The following is a 9,075-nucleotide window of genomic DNA, read 5'->3' on the forward strand; positions in this document are numbered from 1 at the left end:
TGGAAGGTCCGAACGTGGAACCTCCTGTACTGGAAAGCCTCGTAAGAGGCCACCATCTTTCCCAATATGCGAATGCATTGATGAACCGACACCCGGGCTGGCTTCAGGACATCCCGGACCATAGCTTGTATCACCAACGCCTTTTTTCCCCACGGAAGAAACACCTTCTGCACTTCCGTATCCAGGATCATTCCCAGAAAGGACAACCTCTGGGTTGGTTCCAAATGTGACTTTGGAAGGTTAAAAATCCAACCATGACTCCTGAGGAGGCGTGTTGAGAGAACAATGGACTGCTGCAGCTTCTCCTTGGACGATGCCTTTATCAGCAGATCGTCCAGATATGGAATGATGTTCACACCCTGTTTGCGGAGAACAATCATTTCTGCCATCACCTCGGTAAACACCCATTGTGCTGTGGAGAGGCTGAATGGCAGGGCCTGGAACTGGAAATGACAGTCCAGCAATGCGAAACGGAGTTAAGCCTGATGCGGCAGCCAGATCGGAATGTGGAGGTATGCATCCTTGATATCCAGTGATACCAGGAATTCCCCCTCTTCCAGACCTGATATCACTGCCCTGAGAAACTCCATCTTGAACCTGAACTCCTTTAGAAAGGGGCTCAATGATTTTAGGTTCAGAATGGGCCTGACCGAACTATCCGATTTCGGTACCATGAAAAGGTTCGAATAGTAACCTTTGTTCTGCATGTGAGGTGGTACTGGCACTATGACCTGTGCCTCCACCAGTTTTTGGACAGCTTCTTGTAGTACAGTGCTGTCTGCCAACAGAGTTGGTAAGCCTGATTTGAAAAAGCGATGAGAAGGGAGACTTTGAAATTCCAGCCTGTATCCCTGGGATACAATATCTATCACCCAGGGATCCAGGCCGGACGATACCCAGACCTGACTAAAGTGTCTGAGGCTCGATCCCACTGGAACCACCTCCAGGCCACGCGGTCCACCGTCATGCGGAGGACTTTGGCGTACCTGAAGCAGGCTTTTGTTCCTGGGAACCTGCAGCTGCAGGTTTCTTAGACTTATCTCGACCTTCGGAGCAGGTGCTGCTGAGGGAAGAAACGGAGACTTACCCACTGTAGCCGTGGATATCCACGTGTCTAGAGCTTCCCCAAAGAGAGCTTGACCTGTATAGGGTAGGGACTCCACACTCTTTCTGGATTCCGCGTTGGCCGACCACTGGCGCAGCCACAGTCCCCGACGAGCTGAAACAGACATGGAACCCAGGTCTTTCATGGATTCTACCATAAAACCTGCTGAATCATGTATATTTCGTAAATATAATGCAACATCATCCCTATCCATCGTATTCAAATCCTCAAGTAAGGTAGCCGACCACTTTACTATTGCCTTTGCAATCCATGCAGTAGCGATAATGGGACAAAATATGGCCCCTTAAGCAGTGTACATTGATTTAAGCCGGCTCCTTTAAGGCAGTAGATCCTGGAACAGGCAAAACCACCTTCTTTGAGAGTCTGGACACAGATGCGTCAACAATCAGCGGGTTTTCCCATTTTTTCCTATCCTCCTCAGGGAAAGGAAAATGCCACCTGGACCCTTTTAGGGACCTGGAATTTTTTCTCAGGGTTTACCCATGCTTTTTCAAATATAGCATTCAATTCCTTTGACGCAGGGAAGGATAGTGAGGCTTTTTTATTTTCAGTGAAAAAAGCCTCCTCAACCTGCTCAGGTGTGGTATCATTAACATTCAACACATCCCTGATCCTCTATCAACAATTGCACCCCCTTTGCAAGAGATGCGGACCCCCGCAACACATCCCCATCACCATCTGTGGTGTCAGAATCGGTATCCGTGTCGTCTTGTGTGACATGCACAAGATCACGTTTGTGGGGGTATATAGCGGGGCGTTCTGAGGTACCAGAAGCTGGCCATACTGCCATAGAGCTCTGTAATACCTGGGTTGCAGATTCATTACTTGCAACCCTGTCAGAAATCTGAGAAATCCAAGATTTGATAGAGGAAAACCACTCAGGCTCCCTTGCTGGTATCTGTGCTAAACCAGTGCTATCCTGATTACACGGAATGGGATCATCCTGGGAGGATAAATCCTCTGCAGCATGTGACACAGTGTCCCTGGACATAGCTAAAGGAGACCACCACACACACACACACACACACACACACACACACACACACACACACGTGAAGGCAGAGTTTCCCCCCTAAGAATGGCAAGAGAGACACAGAGATTGGAGCCAACCCACACACAGCGCTTGTGGCAAAGGGAGACCCCTTGTCCGCGCTGACTGTGCACCTTAATAGGACACACAGTCATTTTACAGCCTCCCCTCCCTTCTACAACCCCCTGGTACCGTGTACAGATAGCTGCAGTTGCTGTGGAGGGACCTGTTCTTCCTCTTAGTGCTGTGCAGGCAGGAAAATGGCGCTGAAACGCTGCTGGGTCCGCTCTGAGAAGCTCCGCCAACTTAATGGCGCTGTCTTCCCACTCTTCATGGATTATAATGGCCCGAGGAATTAGTGCTGGCTGAGATCTAAGGACCCCGACAGGCTTCTGGACCAGTGTAGGGGGTAAGTGCCGGCCCAGGGCGCCCCACCATGTACCGCTGAGCCTTCCCAGGAGCACAGTTAATACTGCGTTCCCTCCTCACTGCCGCCATCTTCACACCGGCCCCCTGCTTGCTCGGGGCGTCGGTGTCTCACTCACCACTTCTTCAGCTCTGTAAGGGGTTGCTGGGGCGAGCGGTCCCCTGTAGCGGAGAACGATCAGACCCCTCTGGAGCTCAGTGTCCAGTCAGCGGAGACCGTGGCTCAGAAGCCACAGGGCGGACACTGCTCCCCCCCCTTAGTCTCTCGCTGCAGGGAGGCTGTTGCCAGCAGCCTCCCTCTAAAATAAAAAACTCTAAAATAAACTTTACTAGAAAAGCCCTGTAGAGCTCCCCTAGCTGTGACCGGCTCCTCCAGGCACATTTTCTAAACAGAGTCTGGTAGGAGGGGCATAGAGGGAGAAGGCAGCCCACACTCTCAAACTCTTAAAGTGCCAATGGCTCCTGGTGGACCAGTCTATACCCCATGGTACTAACGTGGATCCCAGCATCCTCTAAGACGTAAGATAAATACCTATCTGTCTCTACACAACTTAAAATAAAGCTACTATTGTAATGATTGCCATGAGGCACTGAAGGATAAAACATGGTTGGGAGGTGCGTAGTTCTCTAGAGTGGGGACTGAATATATCCTGTAGATAAGAGCTGCAATGACGTCATGGAAGGAGCTGCTCCTACTCTACCATACAGAAAAAACCCTCAAATTCAATATAGCAGGCAGTGGGGGGCTGGGGTGTAAGGGTAGACCTTCAAGCCTGGTACTTACAACACTGGAGGTATCCTCATTTGCAAGTGAGGAGTTCTGGTCCCTAAGGCCGGGTATACAGCTAAAACATTCGTAGGGCCGTTCATCTGATATTGGCTGAACAGTCAGATGATTGTATAGGCGTGTATGCAGGAACGTTAGCCGATCAACGGCTTAAACTAATACAGCAACTGTCAGATCGGAAGGTCATATATTATGTTCCATTTAATATTTAAACTGCCGACCTCATAGAACAGCGGTGGCCAACCTGTGGTTCTTGAGCCACATGCGGCTCTTTCTTTCTTCAAATGTGGTTCCTAACACACAAAGTCACATGACCACAACAGATCCGGTAACCACTGCTCTCCAGAAAAACACGCAGCAGCACTACGGGGACTTAGAACTGAGGGAGCCAGATACTAGAGATGAGACACGCACCAGCAAACAGAGGACACATAAGAGGCTGCTGCAGTGGCATGAATTGGGAGAAGCTGAAGTGACACATGAGGGTGCTGGCTGAAGTGACACATGAGGGTGCTGGCTGGAGTGACAAGAGGGTGCCGGCTGGAGTGACAAGAGGGTGCTGGCTGGAGTGACAAGAGGGTGCTGGCTGGAGTGACAAGAGTGTGCTGGTTGGAGTGACAACAGGGTGCTGGTTGGAGTGACACATGGGGGAGCTGAAGTGTATTATGTGAAGCTGGATTTTTCAATATATTATATGTGGAAGTGGCTTTTTCAATGTATTTTATGTTGGATCTGGCTTTTTCAATGTATTTTATACCAGGGGCGTGGCCTAGAAGGCACAAGGCCACACCTCATTTTTGCATGTGCGCCTTTGGCTCGATGTCGGCTCTTTGACATACCCAGAGGCGGATTGGCCATAGGGTTTACAGGGAAGATCCCCGGTGGGCCGACACACCCGTGGGGCCTGTTTAGTTTGAGGACCTGTGGTCCTTTTTATAGACATAATGAATAAGATGCAAAATAATTTGCATATATGAAAAACAAGTTTTATGGTAAGAACTTACCTTTGTTAAAACTCTTTCTGTGAGGTACACTGGGCTTCACAAGGATAGACATAGGGGTGTAGAGTAGGATCTTGATCCGAAGCACCAACAGGCTCAAAAGCTTTGACCTTCTTCCCAAGATGCATAGAGCCACCTCCTATATCACCCCGCCTCCGTGCACAGGAGCTCAGTTTTATTAACCAGCCCAATGCAGTAGCAAGTAAAAGAGACGACAACTGCCAGTTGCCACAAACACCACACTCTCCCGACAGGAGAAGTGTCAGCGGCTAATGCCATACCAACCCAAAGAAGCTAAGTGCGTCAGGGTGGGCGCCTTGTGGAGCCCAGTGTACCTCGCAGAAAGAGTTTTAACAAAGGTAGGTTCTTACCATAAAACTCGTTTTCTGCTGCGGGTACTGGGATAGTGGGGTACACTCCGCAAGGATAGACATAGGGGATGTCCTAAAGCAGTTCCTTATGGGAGGGGACGCACTGTAGCGGGCACAAGAACCCTGTGTCCAAAGGAAGCATCCTGGGAAGCAGCAGTATCGAAGGCATAGAACCTTATGAACGTGTTCATAGAGGACCACGTAGCCGCCTTGCACAATTGTTCAAGGGTCGCACCACGTTGGGCCGCCCAAGAAGGTCCAACAGATTGAGTAGAATGGGCCTTAATGTGATCAGGAGCAGAGAGACCAGCCTTCACATAAGTATGTGCAATCACCATTCTAATCCATCTGGCCAGAGTTTGCTTGTGAGCAGGCCAGCCCGTTTTGAGAAACCCAAACACAACAAAAAGAGAATCAGATTTCCTAATAGGAGCAGTACTCTTCACATAGATACGGAGAGCCCGTACCACATCCAAAGACCGCTCTTTGGGAGACAGATCAGGAGAAACAAGTACCGGAACTACAATCTCCTGATTAAGGTGGAACGAAGAAACCACTTTAGGTAGATAGCCGGGACGAGTCCAAAGAACCGCCCGGTCACGGTGAAATATCAGATATGGGAAACTACAGAACAAGGCAGCCAAATCCGACACTCTTCTAGCTGAAGCAATAGCCAGCAGAAACTAGTGATGAGCGGATTCGGTTTTACTCGGTTTTACTCGGTTCTCAAAACCGAATCTTATTGGCTCACTGATGTCACGTGTTTTGGATAGCCAATAAGATTCGGTTTTGAGAACCGAGTAAAACCGAGTAAAACCGAATCCGCTCATCACTAGCAGAAACACCACCTTAAGGGAAAGCCACTTAAGGTCAGCTGAACCAAGCGGTTCAAACGGAGACTATTGTAACGCCCCCAAAACTACCAACAAGTCCCAAGGAGCCACAGGCGGGACATAGGGAGGTTGGATACGCAACAAGCCCTGAGTAAAGGTATGCACATCAGGTAAGGTCGCAATTTTTCTCTAAAACCACACCGACAAGGCAGATATTTGAACCTTGGGGGAGGCCAGACGCAGGCCTAAGTCCAGGCCCTGCTGAAGAAAAGCCAACAACTTGGCTATACTAAACTTGGAAGCGTCATAATCATTAGATGCGCACCAAAGTAAGAATGCCAGACCCTATAGTAAATCCGAGCAGAAGCCGGTTTCCGGGCCCGCAACATAGTTTAAATAACCGCCTCAGAAAACCCTTTAGCCCTTAAGACGGAAGCTTCAAGAGCCACGCCGTCAAAGACAGCCGGGCTAGGTCCTGGTAGACACAGGGGCCCTGAACGAGGAGGTCTGGGCGTTGTGGAAGTAAAATTGGACGCTCTGACGATAGGCCTTGCAGGTCTGAGAACCAGTGCTGTCTGGGCCTCGCTGGAGCTATGAGAAGCAGAATTCCTTTTTCTTGCTTGAACTTCCGAATTACCCTGGGCAGGAGTGACACCGGAGGGAACACGTACGGCAGCCGAAACCTCCACGGTACCGCCAGCGCATCCACGAATGCTGCTTGAGGATCCCTTGTCCTTGCTCCGAAGACCGGAACCTTGTGATTGTGTCGCGATGCCATCAGATCTACGTCTGGAAGGCCCCACCTTTCCACTAGGAGTTGAAACACTTCTAGATGGAGGCCCCACTCGCCGGCATACACGTCCTAACGACTGAGAAAGTCCGCATCCCAATTCAGGACTCCCGGAATGAATATTGCCGATATGGCCGGTAGATGGCGTTCTGCCCACTGTAGAATCCGTGAGACTTCCTTCATTGCTAGGCGGCTTCGAGTGCCGCCTTGATGATTTATGTAAGCCACTGTGGTGGCGTTGTCCGACTGTACTTGAACAGGATGGTTCTGAATTAAATGCTGGGCTAGGTTCAAGGCATTGAAGACCGCCCGCAACTCCAGAATATTGATCGAGAGGAGGGACTCCTCCTTGGTCCACCGCCCCTGAAGGGAGTGTTGCTCCAGCACCGCGCCCCAACCTATTAGACTGGCATCGGTCGTCAATAGGACCCAGTCGGATATCCAGAACGGACGGCCCCTGCACAGTTGCTGGTCCCGGAGCCACCAGAGCAGCGACAGACGGACCTCCGGAGTCAATGAGATCATTTGAGACCTGATCCGGTGAGGCAGGCAGGCCCATTTGGCAAGAATCAGCCTCTGGAGAGGGCGAGAGCGAAATTGAGCGTACTCCACCATGTCGAATGCTGACACCATGAGGACTTTCTCCTGAGATAGGAACAACCGCTGGTTGTGAGTGTCCAATAGTGCTCCCAGATGCACCATGCTCTGAGCAGAGATCAGGGATGACTTCTTCCAGTTGATGAGCCACCCGTGGGCTTGCAGAAACCGGACCGTCACATCTAGATGACGCAGGAGAAGTTCTGGGGAATTTGCCAGGATTAACAAGTCGTCCAAATATGGCAGTATCCTGACCCCTTGATGGCGGAGTACCACCGTCATCACCGCCATGACTTTTGTAAAGACTCGCGGAGCCGTTGTTAAACCAAAAGGTAACGCCCGAAACTGGTAATGGCAGTTGCCAATCGCAAATCTCAGGTATTGCTGATTGGACACTGCTATAGGAATATCCAGGTAAGCATCCTGTATATCCAGGGAGACCATGAAATCCCCAGGTTCCAAGGCCAGAACTATAGAGCGAAGGGTTTCCATCCGGAACTTGGAAACCTTCACAAACCTGTTAAATGCCTTGAGTTTGAGAATGGGCCGGGAGGACCCATTCGGTTTCGGGACAAGAAACAGCGGAGAATAGTACCCCCGGCCCCTCTGCGCAAGAGGCACCTGTACTACGACTCCTGTATCCAGGAGGGTCTGTACCACCGAATGTAGAGTGTTTGCCTTTGTCTTGTCCAACGGGACATCTGTCTGGCAAAATCGATGAGGGGGTCGGTTTTTGAAGGCTATGGCGTAACCTCGAGTGACGACTTCCCGTACCCAGGCATCTGAAGCGGTCTTCAACCATTCCTGGGTATACCCTAGAAGCCGGCCCCCCACCCTGGGATCCCCCAGAGGGAGGCCCGCCCCGTCATGTGGCAGGCTTATCTGTCTTGGAAGCTGGCTGACGGGCCGCCCAGGCTCTTTTGGGCTTAGGCTCACCAGGTTTGGAAGTGCGGGCCTGCTTGTTGTACGCCTGACATTTTGCTTTACCTGAAGGACGAAAGGGGCGAAAGGAAGTACCTTTAGCCTTCAACACAGAAGGAGCAGTACTTGGCAAACAGGCAGTTTTGGCAGTAGCCAAGTCAGCCACAATCTTATTTAAATCCTCCCCAAACAGAATATCTCCCTTAAAAGGGAGTACCTCCAGGGTTTTTCTAGAGTCCAGATCCATAGACCAGGATCTCAACCACAATATCCGGCGAGCCAGGACTGACGTAGTAGAGGCCTTGGCTGCCAGGATACCGGCATCAGAAGCCGCCTCTTTAATACAACGAGAAGCTGTGACAATATAAGACAAGCATTGTCTAGCATGGTCAGAGGAGATTTCAGCATCTAACTCCAAGGCCCATGCTTCAATGGCCTCTGCAGCCCAAGTAGCTGCAATAGTGGGCCTTTGTGCAGCACCCGTGAGGGTGTAAATCGCTTTCAGACAACCCTCCACACGTTTATCCGTAGGCTCTTTTAGAGACGTGACGGTGGTTACCGGTAGAGCTGAGCAAACCACCATCCTAGCCACATGTGAGTCCACTGGAGGAGGCGTTTCCCAATTCTTAGACAGCTCCGGCGCGAGGGGATAGCGAGCCAGCATGTTCTTTTGAGGCACAAACTTCGTACCCGGGTTTCCCCAGGGTTCCTGACGTATATCAATTAGGTGGTCAGAGTGAGGTAAAACTTGTTTAATCACCTTCTGACGCTTGAACCTATCTGGTTTCTTAGGAGGAATCATCCGTAAACTGTAAAATCAACTTAATAGCCTCTAAAAGATCAGGAACATCCACATGTGAACCACCCTCCCCATCAGCCGTATCCGAGTCATAACCTGTGGGGTCAGTGTAAGTGCCGTCTTCATCAGACGAGGTGTCAGTGACAGCAGTGGATTGTGAGGAGACAAGCGCTCGCTTAGAGGACCACTTGGACGTAGACGAGTGCCGGTCAGACTTTTTAGTAGTCAGGGACTGGTTCAACTTCTTTATTTGAGCAGATAAATCGTCCGCCCACGGCGGGTTAGCTGCAGGGACCACAAACGGTTGCACCGACATTGGGGATCCCATAGGAGGTGTTAGTTTATGAACTAGCGTATGCAGAAGCGTGGAAAAAATGGCCCACGGCGGGTCATT

This window comes from Pseudophryne corroboree, chromosome 4, assembly GCF_028390025.1.
Source record: "Pseudophryne corroboree isolate aPseCor3 chromosome 4, aPseCor3.hap2, whole genome shotgun sequence".
NCBI lineage: Eukaryota > Metazoa > Chordata > Amphibia > Anura > Myobatrachidae > Pseudophryne > Pseudophryne corroboree.